The sequence below is a fragment of the Scyliorhinus torazame genome, chromosome 9, assembly GCF_047496885.1.
Source record: "Scyliorhinus torazame isolate Kashiwa2021f chromosome 9, sScyTor2.1, whole genome shotgun sequence".
Lineage (NCBI taxonomy): Eukaryota > Metazoa > Chordata > Chondrichthyes > Carcharhiniformes > Scyliorhinidae > Scyliorhinus > Scyliorhinus torazame.
In genome coordinates, this window is record NC_092715.1 from 263,891,750 (window position 1) to 263,907,339 (window position 15,590).

Consider the following 15,590-nt stretch of genomic DNA (forward strand, 5'->3'; position numbering starts at 1 on the left):
GAAGTTAGTTCAATCAGGTTTATTGAACTAATAGCACAGTTAGCACAGTTCTCTGTGAGTTTGACTCTCTGCTAACTTAAGTGTGGTTACTCTGTCTGACTGAACCAGACTAGCTCTTAGCCACGTGGTGGGGTGTGAGATTGTAACAACACCCTTGACTGACTCTCTAGATGTTCATCAATGGAAAGAGGTGGTGTGTGAGTGCCTCGTGTCTTTCATAGTGAGATACCACCCCTGAGTGTCCTGCCTGCTTATTGGTCATGTCCTGTTCTCTGTGTCCATTAGCTGCTTGTCTATGCCTGCCTGTATATCATTATGAGTGTGTGTGTGCCTGCATATCATGACACCCCTAAGGATCTCAGAGGGTCAGCCACAGGGCAGCCAATGCCGCCTGGGAGGAAGTGGCAGCTGACATCAGCTCGGGGTGTGCGACTAGGAGGATCAGCAACCAGTGCTGTAAGAGGATCAATGATCTCCACCAGGTGGCAGAGGCCACCTGGCACCAGCCCCTCCATCCCGAGATGACCCCCCAGGGCCCTACAGGCACCGACCGGGAGCAAGGGGCATTGGGTGCCAACCTGGGCCACGCTGGATTAGTAGCTCCTCTGAGTTCCCCCCCATCCCAGGAGGGGGGGGGGGGGGGAGTGAGGGGTGGGGGGGGGGGGGGGGTGGGGGGATAGTGGGTGAGATGGTGGATGAAGTCCTAGGTGAAGAATGAGTGCCCTGTTGACCCTCTGGGGTTGCCAGACATTCACCGCTGTCGCCTGTCCTCCACCCTCCTTCACTGGTCCTGTGGGCCCTCCCGGGCTCATCCTCCAGCACCTCCTGACCCCGGGCCTCCTCATCTTCCCCCTCGGAGGCGGTCGCATGTCCCTCCCCCTCCACCTGCAGCATGTCACCCCTGTTGCTGTGCCAGTTTATGGAGGACACAGGGCTGGTTTAGCACAGGGCTAAATCGCTGGCTTTTAAAGCAGACCAAGGCAGGCCAGCAGCACGGTTCAATTCCCGTACCAGCCTCCCCGAACAGGCGCCGGAATGTGGCGACTAGGGGCTTTTCACAGTAACTTCATTTGAAGCCTACTTGTGACAATAAGCGATTTTCATTTCATTTCACCACAAAGCTGGCGACCCTCTGGGGGATGCACTGGAGGGCACCGCTGGAGTGGTCGAGGCATGGGAACCGCATCTTAAGCAGTCCGATGCGGCGCTCAACGGCAGCCCGGGTGGCTGCATCGGCCTCGTTATCGGGTCTCCACATCAGTCTCCAGCCTCCACACCGGCATCATTAACCAGATGCTCAGCGGGCCCCCCTTATCCCCCAAGAACCAACTGGCCACCCTGGGGTGGTTCTTGAAGAGGCCGGGGATCTCTGAGGGTCCCAGAGTGTATCTGTCGGGCACATTCCCCGGGTAGTGTGCACACATGTGCATGACTTTCATGTGATGGTTGCACAAGTGCTGGATGTTCAGGGATGGATCCTCTTCCTGTTGATGTAGGGCACTCCCTGATGGCCCGATGTATGCAAGATGACATGTGTGCCATCTATTACCCCCTGAACCTGGGCATCCCGGCGATGCTGGAGAACCCTGCTGCCCGGGCATCATATTGGGCCAGGTCCATGTCAACGTTTATATAGTTTGCTGCCTGGGCTAACAGGGCAGCCGTGACCTCACGGATACACTTGTGGGCTGTGGCTTGTGAGATGCCGCACAAGTCCCCGATCGAACCCTGGAATGATTCTGAGGCTTAAAGGTCCAGGGCTGCGGTGACCTTGACGGGCACTGGGAGCGAGTATCCTCTTCCTCCACGTGGTGACAAGTCCACATGGACATGACACAGGTGCCGCACCGTTCCGTTGTTGAGGCACACGCTGTCCGTCATCTGTTCGAAAGATCAGCGATGCCCTTTGGGCCATTGCGGGCCTCCCCCTCTGGGTCCCTCCCTGGTCTGATGGGCGGCCGGGTCCTCAGGGTCCGGCACATGGGCCGCCTCCTCGAGCCTCTGTCGACGCCGCTGCCTTCCCTGGCGCCTGACCGCCTGGCCTGCCAGCAGCACCGCGAGGGCAGCTTCCGTGGGGTCCAAGATCTCAACCATCCCCTGTAATATCTGTAAGGAACTGGAAAGGGTGAGAGACTAGTGGCCAGAGGTGTCTTCCACCCCAGGACCCTCCATCCCCCCATGGATCCAGGGCGTGACAACTTGCTGGGGAGGCGGTTAGATCACGGGGCTAGATAGGGGGCTGTTCCTATTTGGGGACTGGGCTTCAATGGTGATTAATGGTTTCTCGCCATGCAAAGGCGGGATCCTCATTTTGCCAAGGGGAGTTGCCCGGTTAGATCGCAAACCGATCAGCACCCGGCACGGTTCCCGATTTGGGCCTCTTCCCCAACCTAACGTGCCCTTAGTCTGTAGAAGAACCTCCCGCTGTAGGTCACACAGCAATTGGAGCTATATAGATGCACTTTGTCCCTGTTGTTGCAAAGGAACTCTGAGCTGGTGCGGGCGAGAAGGCAGATCTGCATCTGCCTGTGATGAAGGCATTGCCTCCTCCTTTGTGCTAAAGGTGGGTGGATGTGTGTCGGTGCCCCCTGGGGTCCAGAAGACAGGATTTTAAAATCCTCTTCCGTTCCCAACAGATTGCCTGCGTGAAAATATTGAGCGGCAAAACAAAAATAAAAGCTACTTTTATTTGCAAAAAAAAAAAATGACACCTGTTGCAGCAACGTGACACCAGCTTGTCCTGGTTTGTTTTGCAAAACGCCATTGGTTTCCTTCTGCGGTTTAGTCGCCAACAGGTTGTGTTTGTGTGTGACTCGTCGAGGAGGAATATATCGCCTCGCAATTAAAATCAAGTGGTGCTCGAAGGGTTGGGTTGGTTGGAGGGTCGTGCCCTCTCTCCGACACTTTGCCCCAGCGTGTTTCCGATGACGTCTCCCGATGTGCTCGATGCTTCCCTGAATGAACCTTCTCCATTCCAGTCAGCCATGAGCCAGAGTCTCGCGCCACTCGGAGGGAATGCTTGACCTCTTCAGAGATGCTTTGCTTTGAGGATCCCCCTAAAGCTGTTCCCCCGGGAGCCTCCTGCCGCGGCCAGGCTCCAAGTGGAACAGCTGCTGCAGGAGTCTGGTGTCTGACGTGCGAACGACATGTCCTTTCCATCGGAGCTGGGCATTGAGTGATTAGTGTCTCAGTGCCGGGCACATTAACTTGGGAGAGGCTGTTGGACCATCTTTTGTTTTGCGCCTGGGTGTGGGGCTCTTTCGAAGGCAGTGCCGGTGGAAGTTCTCTCGTGCTTTGAGACCTGGAGAATGATCATTTTGTCCTCCTTCCGTTTGACAGATTGACAGCGGTTAGCACTGCTGCCTCACAGCGCCAGAGACCCGGGTTCAATTCCGGCCTTGGGTAACTGTCTGTGTGGAGTTTGCACATTCTCCCTGTGTCTGCCTGCGTGTCCTCCAAAGACGCGCAGGTTTGGTGGATTGGCCATGCTAGAATTGCCCCTTAGTGTCCAAGGATAAGTAGGTTAAGTGCGGTTACAGGGATAGGGTGGGGGAGTGGGCCTGGGTAGGGTGCTTTTTCAGAGGGTCGATGCAGACTCGATGGGCTGAATGGCCCCCTTCTGCACTGTAGCAATTCTATGCTAGGATGGTGGCAAGATGCTAGGCAGGGTTGCCTATGGTAGAAGTCTAACGAAGAATCGCTTAGTGGTGGTCCCCTGACAATCGGGAAATGACGCGGGTTAGTACACTGCAGGGAGTTTGGACCAGCAATCAGGAGGGAGAGCTTCCAGGTCGGGAGGGAAGGATTTCAGGAAAGATTGTGGGTTTGGAGTAGATTGTGTCAGAACATGAGCTGGGAATTTGCATGTTAGTGAGCGGTTGAAAATGATTGGTGTAAGGCCATAAGACATAGGAGCAGAAGTAGGCCATTCGGCCCATCGAGTCTGCTGCGCCCTTCAATGAGATCGTGGCTGATCTGATATAATCCTCAACACTTTCCCGCCTTATCCCCATAACCCTTGATTCCCTCACTGGTTAAACATGTGCCTATCTCAGCCTTGAACATACCTAACGTTCCAGCCTCTACAGCTCTCTGCGGTAAAGAATTCCACAGATTCACTCCCCTCTGAGAGAAGAAATTCCTCCTTATCTCTGTCTGAAATGTGTGACCCCCCTCACTCTGAGATTCTGCCCTCTGGTCCTAGACTCTCCCACGCGGGGAAACAACCTCTCAGCATCGACCCTGCCAAGCCCCCTGAGAATCCTGTATGTCTCAATAAGGTCACCTCTCATCCTTCTAAACTCCAATGAGCACAGACCCAACCTACTCAACCTCCATAAGCCATAGAAGCAAAATTAGGCCATTCGGCCCTTCGAGTCTGCTCCCCCATAACCTCTGATCCTCTTATTGATCAAGAATTAATTAATTACTTTTTTTGTTTAAGAATTAATTATGAACCCATACCCGGGATCAATCGAATGAATCTTCTCTGCACTGCCTCCAATGCTAGTATATCTGTCCTTAGATAAGGGGACCAAACTGTTCACAGTATCCCATGTGTGACGTAACGAGTGCCTTGTATATTTTTAGCAAGACTTCCCTATTCTTATACTCCTTTCCCTTTGAAATAAAGGCCAACATTCCATTTGCCAGGTGGCATGGCGGCACAGTGGTTAGCACTGCTGCCGCAGGGCACCGAGGACCCGGGTTCGATCCTGGCCCCGGGTCACTGTCTATGTGGATTTTACATATTCTCCCCATGTCTGCGTGGGTCTCACCTCCACAACCCAAAGATATGGAGGGTAGGTGGATTGGCCGCGCTAAAATGGCCCTTAATTGGAAAAATGAAGAAACACACACTCCATTTACTTTCCCCATTACCTGCTGGACCTGCATGCTAGCCTTTTGCGATTATTCATGAGGACCCCCAAATCCCCTCTGTGCTGCAGCTTTCTGCAATCTCTCTCCATTTAAATAATATTCAGCTCCTTTATTTTTCCTACCAAAGTGCACAACTTCACATTTTCCTACGTTATATTCTATCTGCCAAGTCTTTGCCCACTCACCTAACCCGTCTGTATCCCTCTGTAGACTCTGTGTCATCCTCGCCACTTGCCTTTCCACCTACATTTGTGTCATCCACAAACTTTGCAATAATAAATTCATGTCCCTAATCTAAGTCATTAATATATATTGTAAATAATTGTGGCCAGGTCTCTCACCGTCTTCTGCCGGGTTTGGTAATCAACAGACATACCACTCACGGGGGAAACTACTCCTCCGACCTTCACCTACACCTTTTTCATCAAGATTCCACCCAGTAGCGGGTAAAAAGAGCTCTTTCCTGCGACTTCAAACAGGAGCTGACCTGTGCGCGACCACTCACACTATGGCCGCCACCGGAAGTGAGATAGACAATCATACTCTTAGCGAGTGTTCGCCGAAAAAGAGAAGAAATTTGTATTTTTGGAATGTTATTAATGTCTTCTACCATGAAGACTGATGCAAAGTATTTATGTAACTCCTCTGCCATTTCCTGGTTCCTGATTATTAATTCCCCAGACTCATTCTCTAAAGGGTCTATGTTCACTTTGGCCTCTCTCTCCCTTTTTATATATTTTAAGAAGTTCTTACTGTTTACCCTCATAGTTTATCTTCTCCCTCTTTATTTTATTTTGGTCATCTTTTGTTGGTTTTTAAAACTCTCCCATTCCTATGGTTTACCATTAATCTTTGCCACATTTTATGTTTTTTCTTTCAGTTTAATACCATCCTTCACTTCCTTGGTCAACCATGGTTGATTTATCCCCTTCCAGTTCCTCAGCAGTACTCCTTATCCCCCAAGAGCCAACTATCATCCAGGGGTGGTCCTCGACGAGGCCGGGGATATCCGAGTATCCCAGGATGGAGCTGTCATGCACGCTCTCTGAGAAGCGTGCACACGCGTGTATGATCCAGAGGCGGGGGTTGCACACGAGTTGAAAATACAGGGTGGAACCCCTTCCTGTTAATGAAGAGCACTCTCTGATGCCCCAGTGGGCGTAAGGTGACATGTGTGCCAGCAATTGTCCCCTGGACCTGAGGCACCCTGGCGATGGCAGAGAATCCTGCAACCTGGGCATCTTGGTGGGCTTGGTCCAGCTCAAAGTTGATATAGCCAGCTGCCTCATACCGGGCATCTGTGACTTCACGGATGCACTTGTGGGCTGTAGCTTGGGAAATGCCACACAAGTCCCCGCTCGTGCCCTGAAATGATCGAGGCATAAAGGTCCGGTGCTGCGGTGATCTCTATGGTCACCGTAAGCGGTTGCCCTCCTCCTCCACAGGATGCCATGTCCGTGAGGGTGACCTCTTTGTTGACAGCACATGCTGTCCATCATCTCCTCGAAAGAGCGACAATGCCTGTGCACCTTGGACCATCGCTGGCGTCCCCCTCTGGGTTCCTCCTCAGCCTGATGGGCGTCCAAGTCTTCAGGGTGTGCGGCGGCCCCCTGCACATGGGCTGCTGCCTCGAGCCAGCAGCGACGCTGCTGCCTTCTCCAGCCTCTGGCCACCAGGGCTGCCACCAGCATAGCGAGGGCGTCCACTACGGGATCGATACCGCCATCGATTTTGGTCTCTGTAAGGAATTGGAGAAGAAGGGAGACTGACAATCAGTTAAGGCTTCCACACCGGGACCCTCAAATCCCCTCAGCCTCCCCCCACCTTTACTCCTGCCTTCTCTCAGAGTGCCATCCAGCGAACCAGTTGTGCTGGAGACCCTCAGTCTGCACACTCACCCCTGGCCACAGCGGGGGCCCCTAGATCCCAGACCCCTGCCCGGAGCATTAGGGAGACCGCGCTCATGTACCCTCCTCTGAGTCGCACACTCACCCTTTGGCCGTGAGGATGCTGAAGCCCAGCTCTTGAGTGTTTAACTGTTAGCTGCTGCCTCTATGGTGTTGACCCTTCTAGACTCACGCAAACTTTTCAGGTCTCAAGGTTGATTGAAATGCGATGTAATAATCATCGTCTGAGACATGGCACATTTCTGCACGAGAATGCACTTGAGAATATTTTGTTTATTAAACGGTCAACAATACTAGTATACAAAAATATAAAAACAAACTATTTAACAGTCCATATATCACATTAACCATTTGCCGACAAGGAATATTCACCGTGCCACATACACACACACACACACACAAGCACCTTTTTGCTACAGAATATCAGTACAAACACAAAGCTACAACAGTTCATTTATAGAAAAGAAAAACAAATACACATCAAACATTAAACAGTCAACAGTACAATTAAGGCACCAGCAACCTGCAAAAGCATTTCTTCAACACCTTCGTCAAGTTGCTCATTCAGATGAATCGCCTCTCTCTCTCTCCCTCCCGCAGCTCCTAGCAGTGGACTCCTCAACAGTGGAAAATCACACCCAACGCGAAGCACGCCAGAAGGCAGAAAGAGTTCCCCTTCACCTTCTCCAGTGCCGGCGGCAGGTTCTCTTACACCCTCCCTTTCCTTACTCCAGGTCACAAAAGTAAAAGAGGCGTCAGCAAACAAACGCACGGCCTTCAAGCATTTGCAGCTACCAGGAGGAACAATCAGCAAAAAGTGCCCTCACAAATAGCAAGGCCAATTCCTTATTAGCAATAGCCTTTGACTGTGAAGCTAGAGGCTGCTGACAGTCAAAGGGAGTTAAAGTGACCGTCAGCATAGAACCACGGCCAGGGCTCTGTCCTCGAGGTATTTGGTCGGACAGACAGGCAGCAGCTGTAGTTGCCCCCTCTTAAGCATATTCACATGACACACTCGGTGAGTCTTCCTTCTATCTGGTGTTTTTACCACATACTTCACCTCATTTAATTTCCTTTCAATCTGATAAGGTCCACAAAACCTTGCTTTTAAAGGTTCACCTACCACTGGTCACAACACTAAAACTTTATCCCCACTGGCAAAACTCCGAACTTTGGATTTCTTGTCCGCTACCCGTTTCATCACATTTTGTGCAACTTTTAAAAGTTGTCTCGCCAATTCACCTGCTCTATTTAATCGTTCCCTAAAATTTGACACGTAATCCAATCATGTAATTTCCGATTTCTCACTGACCAATTTTTCCTTAATCAATTTAAGTGGTCCTCTTACCTCATGACCAAAAATTAGTTCAAATTACTAAATTTGGTTCACTCATTAGGTGCATCCCTAATTGCAAACAGTACGAATGGAATTCCTTTATCCCAATCCTCTGGATAATCTTGACAATAAGCCCTCAACATTGTCTTTAATGTCTGATGCCGTCTTTCTAATGGTCCCTGCGATTCTGGATGGTATGCAGTTGATTTAAATTGTTTTATTCCTAAGCTATCCATAACTTCTTTGAATAACCTTGAGGTAAAATTTGATCCTTGATCCGATTGTATGTCTGTGGGTAATCCATATCTAGTAAAGAATTTATGTAACTCCTCCACAATCTTTTTAGCTGTAATATTACGTACTGGAATGGCCTCTGGAAACCTAGTAGACACATCCATTATCGTCAAAAGATATTGATTCCCACTTTTTGTTTTAGGAAGCGGTCCTACGCAATCAATTAGGACCCTTGTAAAAGGTTCCTCAAATGCTGGAAAGGATATTAAGGGCGCTGGTTTTATCACTGCTTGAGGTTTCCCCACCCTTAACCTTCCAGTCTATTGTAACGAAATATAACTTGCAGAATTGACATTAATAGTCACATCTTTATCCACATTAAACACCAATAGAAACATTTTTTGATAATTACGCAACATTAAAACATAGCAAACAACCGAAAAAGGAAGTTTTAATGATTCTAACTCAAAGTGACGAACCAAATCCAGATCACTGTGAATTTGACATACCACAAAGTAAATCGGGCTGTTTCTGATTCGTGTTCAGGTAAAAGTTCAAACGCTAGAATCTGGTTGGTAATTTTCCCATGGGGGGGTCATTGGGTAAATTTGATTATTTTGATTTTGTGGTTCCCCCATGGGGGCATGTGGGTCAAACCGCTTTCAGCAGTTTCCTTCTGCCCAATATACTGACACGACCGCTCACTGGGTGAGGTCCCCAATTTTGTTACCCTCCGTCCCCCCCCTCTGTGGGACCTGTCTCAGCATGACCCCCAATTTGTTCAATTCTGGATGGGAAACCTGCAAATAGTTCTGCCCCCCCCGAGTGAGGAGGACAGAACCGGCTCCCTTTATTTATTCAACCCCCCACGGTTGGCCACAACAAGATGAAGTTAAAAAGGGTTCCTCCCCTTGCGGATAACTTTACTCAGTCAATGTGTATTTATGTTTTAAAATTAATATTCTAAAGAAACCAGGCTTTTCCGAGTCAGAGAAAGAATGAGTTTATCAGCTACTAATGTACGCGAAATAATATATCGGATGCACTCTAATACATACAGATAACGGTAAAGTCACCATAGTCCCAGATGAGCAGAGGTTACTTTCCCCGTTAAGGGGGAGAGTTGACTAGTGATGGTTTAACTTCAGGGTCACCACACCTCAGGTGAGGGGCATGGATTGAAAATGCAGGGTCTTCATGAACAATAACAGCCGGTACCAACATTCAGCCTGCACTGGTGGCCTTGATCTGCATCAGGAACCAGGGGCGAGATTCTCCGACCCCCGCCAGGTCGGAGAATCGCCGGGGGGCTGGCGTGAATCCCGCCCCCGCCGGTTGCCGAAGTCTCCGGCACCGGATATTCGGCGGGGGCGGGAATCGCGCCGCGCCGGTTGGCGGCCCCCCCCCCCGATCGATTCTCCGGCCCGGATGGGCCGAAGTCCCGCCGATAAATTGCCTGTCCCGCCGGCGTAAATTAAACCACCTACCTTACCGGCGGGACAAGGCAGCGTGGGCGGGCTCCGGGGTCCTGGGGGGGGGGGGCGCGGGGCGATCTGACCACGGGGCGTGCCCCCACGGTGGCCTGGCCCGCGATCGGGGCCCACCGATCCGCGGGCGGGCCTGTGCCGTGGGGGGCACTCTTTCCCTTCCGCCTCCGCCACGGTCTCCACCATGGCGGAGGTGGAAGAGACTCCCTCCACTACGCATGCGCGGGAAACTGTCAGCGGCCGCTGACGCTCCCGCGCATGCGCCGCCCGGAGATGTCATTTCCGCGCCAGCTGGCGGGGCAACAAAGGCCGTTTCTGCCAGCTGGCGGGGCGGAAATTCCTCCGGCATCGGCCTAGCCCCTCAATGTTGGGGCTCGGCCCCCAAAGATGCGGAGCATTCTGCACCTTTGGGGCGGCGCGATGCCTGTCTGATTGGCGCCGTTTTGGGCACCAGTCGGCGGACATCGCGCCGTTTCCGGACAATTTCGCCCCAGCTGTCTAGCCAATTGATCTGAACTGGTCCCCAATTATTAATAACAATAATTCATTATTGTCACAAGTATGAAGTTACTGTGAAAAGCCCCTAGTCGCCACATTCCGACGCCTGTTCGGGTAAGCTGGTACGGGAATTGAACCCGCGCTGCTGGCCTTCTTCTGCATCACCAACCAGCTGTCTAGCCCACTGAGCTAAATGAGAAGCAATTACAAAAATAAGTTGACAACAAAAGATCTAGGAATCAGTGAATGGTGAAATGTTGTGGCCATTGGCGATTCGTGGTTCCAGTAGCACTGACTTTGGCAGTTGAATAGTTGGTTTTGATATTCCAGGGGTCTGCAGTTTAGCTGCTCCCGTTTCAATTGTGCCTTTGCTGACTTGACTTGCTTGCAGCAATCAGAGAGAGAGCAAGACTTTTATTTCGCCTGCCGGAGCTGGAGAGGGTGGGGGGTGGGGGAGGTTGTGGGGGGTGGGTACGGGACCCTGCACACCCCAGCGCCAGTCCACTGATCAGATTTGCAGCTGGGTTTTTATCCCAGTCTCCAATGCAGATTAAAAATCTGTCGAACTCCTCCTTAAATTTACTCGCTGTCCCAGCATCCACCGCACTCCGGGGTAGTGAATCCCACAGATTCACAACCCTTTGGGAGAAGTAGTTTCTCCTCCAATCTGTTTTAAATTTTCTACCTCTTATTCTGGGATTATGACCTCTCGTTCTAGAATGCCCCACAAGAGGAGGCATCAGCTCCACGTCCACTTTATCCAGACCTTTTAGCATCTTGTGTACCTCAATTAGATCTCCCCACGTTCTTCTAAACTCCAGAGAGTATCGGTCTAAACTGTTCAATCTCTCCTCATACGACAAACCCTCATCTCTGGAATCAATCTAGTGAACCTCCTCTGAACTGCCTCCAATGCCACTACATCTTTCCTCAAATAAGGGGACCAAAACTGTGCACAATACTCCAGGTGCGGTCTCACCAATGCCTTGTATAGTTGCAACAACACTTCCTGAACATTATACTCTATTCCTTTAGCCATAAATGCCAACATTCCGTTCGCTTTCTTTATTACCTGCTTGAATCGCATGCTAATTTCTATGACTCATGAACAAGGCGCCTAGATCCGTTTGCAACGGAGCATCCCAAAGTCTTTCCCCATTTAGATAATAAATTGCCGTCCCATTTTTCTAACCAAATGCATGACCTCACACTTATCCACATTAAACTCCATCTGCCACATTTTGGCCCACTCTCCGAACCCATCTATATCCATTTATCAGGTTCTTATTTCCTCATTGCAACTTACTGTTCCACCACTTTTGTGTTGTCTGCAAATTTGGCTACAGAACCTTCTATCCCTGTATCCGAATCATTAATATAGATTGTAAATAGCTGGGGCCCAAGGACCGAACCCGGTGGCACCCCACTAGTTACATCTTGCTATTGAGAAAAAGACCAATTTATCCCTTCTCTCTGTCTCCTGTCCGTCAGCCAGTCTTCTATCCAAGTTAATAAATGACCCCTAACCCCATGTGATCTCACCTTGTGAATTAACCTTCTGTGCGGCACCTTATCAAACGCCTTCCGGAAGTCCAGATATACTACATCTACCCGTCATAAAGCCATGCTGACTCTGATGAATAGTGTTTTAATTTTCCAAATGTCCTGATACTATTTCCTTTATAATTGATTCTAACAATTTCCCAACAACAGATGTTAAATTAACTAGTCTACATAGAACATAGAACATTACAGCGCAGTACAGGCTCTTTGACCCTCGATGTTGCGCCGACCTGTGAAACCACTCTAAAGCCCATCTACACTATTCCCTTATCGTCCATATGTCTATCCAATGACCATTTGATTGCCCTTAATGTTGGCGAGTCCACTACTGTTGCAGGCAGGGCATTCCACACCCTTACTACTCTCTGAGTAAAGAACCTACCTCTGACATCTGTCTTATATCTATCTCCCCTCAATTTAAAGCTATGTCCCCTCGTGCTAGACATCACCATCCGAGGAAAAAGGCTCTCACTGTCCACACTATCTAGTCCTCTGATCATCTTGTATGCCTCAATTAAGTCACCTCTTAACCTTCTTCTCTCCAATGAAAACAGCCTCAAGTCCCTCAGCCTTCCCTCATCAGGGGCGAAATTCTCCGTTATCGGCGGAAACTCCGCCAATCGGCGCACAAAACGGCACAAATCCCACTTGCGTCACGTCATAAAAATGGGCCGATAGTCTGCGGCCCGAAATGGGCTAGCAGCGACGTAACGGGATCCGCGCTTGCGCAGTGGTTCACGCCGTGCAGTGTCATACGCGCTGCACGGCGTGACGGCTCATAAGGCCGCGCAGCTCCCCCCCACCCGACCGGAACAGCCGACCGCTCTCTGGCTCCCCCCCACCGACTGCTCTCTCTCTCTTCTTCTCTGCACTCACCCGACTGCTTGGCTGGCTCTCGTCGCTCAGCCCCGACCGCAACACCCGACTTGATGGCTGGCCGTCGCTCAGCCCCGAGGTTCGAGTCACGCGATGTGGAGGCGCTCCTGGATGCGGTGGAGCAGAGGAGGGACGCCCTGTATCCCGGGCACGGCCGCAGAGTTGCCCCACGCCACAGCCGGCGTCTGTGGAGGGAGGTGGCAGAGGCCGTCACCGCTGTGGCCCTAACACCACGGACAGGCACCCAGTGCCACAAGAAGGTGAACGACCTCGTCAGAGCAGGCAGGGTGAGCGTCCCCCATATCCCCCATATCCCCTCTCCCCCAAATCCCCCCCTCCCCCATATCCCCCCCTCCCCCATATCCCCTCCTCCCCCATATCCCCCATATCCCCCCTCCCCCATATCCCCCCCTCCCCCATATCCCCCCTCCCCCATATCCCCCATATCCCCCCTCCCCCATATCCCCCCCTCCCCCATATCCCCCATATCCCCCCTCCCCCATATCCCCCATATTCCCCCCTCCCCCATATCCCCCATCCCCCATATCCCCCATATCCCCCCTCCCCCATATCCCCCCCTCCCCCATATCCCCCATATCCCCCCTCCCCCATATCCCCCATATCCCCCCTCCCCCATATTCCCCATATCCCCCCCTCCCCCATATCCCCCCTCCCACATATCCCCCCTCCCCATATCCCCCATATCCCCCCTCCCCCATATCCCCCATATCCCCCCTCCCCCATATCCCCCATATTCCCCCCTCCCCCATATCCCCCCTCCCCCATATCCCCCTTCCCCCATATCCCCCATATTCCCCATATCCCCCCCTCCCCATATCCCCCCTCCCCCATATCCCCCCTCCCCCATATCCCCCATATCCCCAAGTGAATCCAGCCCTAACCTTAACCTCTGCAATGCACGCGCAACCGATGGCGTGCATTCATATACCTGCCTAACACTGTTGCCTTTTACCCCTGCCACACCCCCCCCCCCCCACAGGAGAAGCGCGCACACAACAATAGGGAGCATGTGAGGACTGGAGGAGGGCCCGCTGATGAGAGGCCACTGACCGTACACGAGGAAAGGGCCCTGGAACTGGCTGGCGGACCTGAGGACCGGGAGGTTGCTGATGCAGAGGTCGGGGCCCCACGAGCAAGTGAGCCACCAACAGCCCGTCCCCATATCCCCCCTCCCCTATATCCCCCTCTCCCGTATCACCTGATCACTGCCTGATGTCTAACCATGCATGCTTCATTGTGTATCGCAGGACCAAACGTCCAGGCACCCATCCCCGCAGATGCAGACCGCCCGCAGGATGCCCCTCGGAGACCACGGGAGACGGAGAGACCCGCACCCTCCAGCATGCGACGCCCGCAGGATGCCCCTTGGAGACCATGGGAGACGGAGAGACCCGAACCCTCCAGCATGCGACGCCCGCAGGATGCCCCTCGGAGACCACGGGAGACGGAGAGACCCGAACCCTCCAACATGCGACGCCCGCAGGATGCCCCTCGGAGACCACGGGAGACGGAGAGACCCGAACCCTCCAGCATGCGACGCCCGCAGGATGCCCCTCGGAGACCACGGGAGACGGAGAGACCCGAACCCTCCAGCATGCGACGCCCGCAGGATGCCCCTCGGAGACCACGGGAGACGGAGAGACCTGGAGCAACAGGGAGACGACACCCCCGTCACGTGCGGGAGCGACCACCCAGCGATGAGGGGGGCAGCCACAGGCCCCCGTCACATCCGAGCCAGGACACCACTACCCAGGACACCACTATCCAGGACACCACTATCCAGGACACCACTACCCAGGACACCACTATCCAGGACACCCCTACCCGGGAAGACGAAATACCGGACAGTGACTCAGAGTGGATGGGTGGAGACGAACCCCCACCCCAAAGTGCCATGGACTCAGAGTGGGACGAAGAGCACGACACAACTCCACTGCTGTCACCAACACCCTCCACCATCGCAGAAACACTCACCACGGTTGGGCACTTTAGTGATGAGGCGTCTGGTACACTCACTGGTGCGCACAACACAGCCGTCCCGGTACAGCAGGTGGAGGTAGGAGCAGCAGAGGGACCGGGCGGTCGGAGGGCAGCCCAGGCCAAGCGAACATCTGCCGCCCAGATGGATCCCGGGTTCCTGCAGTTACCACACCCACACATAGATCCGATGCAACCACCGACACGGAGACGAGCGAATAGGGTGACGGGTGGCTTGCGGCGGCTGCGGTCGCAGGTGGAGGAGTCCACCCGCGTCCAGGAGCTGGGAGTGGTCCCGGTCATGCGTGCCACCCAGGCTGACACCGCACGGGTGGCGTCCGCGGTGGAGGCAATGGGTGCGACGGTGTCAGACATGGGGAACGGTTTGCGAGGCCTGGGGCCTTCCGTGCAGGCGGCGTCTGTGGCCCAGGAAATGGCTGCCCTCTCACAGGAGGCCATGAGCCAGTGCCAGCGCCAGATGGCAGAGGCGCTCAACGCCATAGCCCAGTCTCAGCAGGCCATGGCCCAGTCTCAGCAGGCCATAGCCCAGTCTCTGCAGGCCATGGCCCAGTCTCTGCAGGCCATGGCCCAGTCTCAGCAGGCCATCGCTGAGGGCATCGGCGCCAGCGGCCATGTGCGAGCTGGCGTCGCACTGTCGCAGACAGGGTTCGACAACCCCCTGGGCTCCATGGCTGCAAACCTGCAGACCCCTGTCGATACCAGCACGGGCCTCCAGGACTGGCAGCGCCAGATGTCGGGGGCGCGTCGGATGGCCAGTCCGTTCACATCCCCCACCCATGTAGAGGCCTG